We start from the raw sequence: 1,763 nt of genomic DNA on the forward strand, positions 1-1,763 counted from the left end.
AGTTGCTAAAGTTCAGCGGTAATAAAATAACTTGAAATTTTCAACTTTTCACTTATCTTTTTGCACCAAATAGTATCGATAACAGTATCAATAAGTACCGGTATCGATAAGCAGTATTGGTATCGGTATCGATAAAATGAAAACGATACCCATCCCTAGTTATGATAGTTGATGAATAAAACAAACGTTCTTTTATCAACATAAAGATTTTAGGTTAGAATTTATATTGTAATATACAAGAAATTTGTACAGTATATTAGGTGCCTAATAAAGTTTTTCACCATTTATAATAGGGCTGTGCGATTTGGGGGAAAATTTTTTTGACGGATATTGCGATTTGATTTGCGATTTTAAATTTGCAAAGTCAAGCTTCAGCTCAATATTGCCAATAATGTGCAGCACAGTATGGGTATCATTACCCTGCTGAAAAAAAAACAATAGAAACTATCACAGAAATTCTTATAGTTTCCATTAAACCATTACAAAATTCCTTTTTGTTTTGGGCATTATTCCAATAGGAATTACTGTTGTTCTATTGGTTGCCATCTGCCAGATTACGTCCCACCAATAGAATCCATCAAATAGACACCATTATAGTTTACATTAAAACCAAACAAATTCCCATTATAACCCTGAAATCCATTAAATTTGTTATTGTGTTTTGGGAGGGGTTCTATTGTTTTTTTTTTTTTCAGCAGGCAAGATTATAATGGTATAACTACTTTTACAGAGTTAACTTAATTACTGAATTTCACAGAAAATATTTTTTTATTTTTTATAAATAAAGAACTGTATTTCTTAAGTCAGTTATTAAAGTATTACATTGATTTATTCATTTTAAGTATTTGGGATTTTAAGAGCAAGTGGAAAATGTGCTGAATGTTTCATTTCATCCAAGTGAAATTAGCAAGCAGTTAGACTGAATTTACATTCGTTTTAAACGCGGAGCCAGGCGCGAGTCGACACAGGTTGCGCGCGTGCGTCAAGCCTCATCCATACTGCCAGATGCGCTCGTGAAGACTTGAGGTGCGGAGCCGGGTGCGAGTATAAACGAGCATTACGAGACAGTCTGCGTGAGTGCGGCAAGCATGAACGCGTGGTGCAGAGAGGAGCGAGTATGAGAAGCATTGACAGACACAGGCTGTGTGTGCGCTCTTCTGAATTGGGAATAGCCAACATGCATTATAAACTTATTTCAAATTAATCTGTTGGGGAGATAAAATGTGTAAGATAATGTTCACGTACTAACAAAAACATCTAAGAATGTATCTTTTATTCTCCAGTACTGAAAACAGAACCGATACGGGAGCTTTTGATATGCGCTGTGACGCAGCTCTTGCAAATTACCTTTTTTGTTCGTTGTCTGTCATTTCGAAGCTTAAGTTGCATACGGTTTTCTTTAGTTTTAATTTGCCTAACTATCGATCTGACCCAGTAGACGCCATAATCCCACTCTGTCGCTCTCCCGCTTTCCGTTTTTTTTAAAATGGTGGGTGTTTACGCAGTTGGCTAGAGCAGTGCTGATTGGGGAGAACGGAGGTGCGCTCACTCTATTGGTTAGTAAGACTGCAACTCAAGGCTGGCAGTCATGCATATGCTCTGGAACAGAGTAATATCGCGTCCATATCGCAGGCTTTGCGATTAGGAAATCGCAACGTCTCAAATCGCGATTTCAATTCGATTTCGATTAACCACACAGCCCTAATACATATATATACATATATATACACATATACATATATATATATATATATTAGGGTTGT

This window comes from Sinocyclocheilus rhinocerous, unplaced genomic scaffold (assembly GCF_001515625.1).
Source record: "Sinocyclocheilus rhinocerous isolate Xijiao unplaced genomic scaffold, SAMN03320098_v1.1 scaffold878, whole genome shotgun sequence".
NCBI lineage: Eukaryota > Metazoa > Chordata > Actinopteri > Cypriniformes > Cyprinidae > Sinocyclocheilus > Sinocyclocheilus rhinocerous.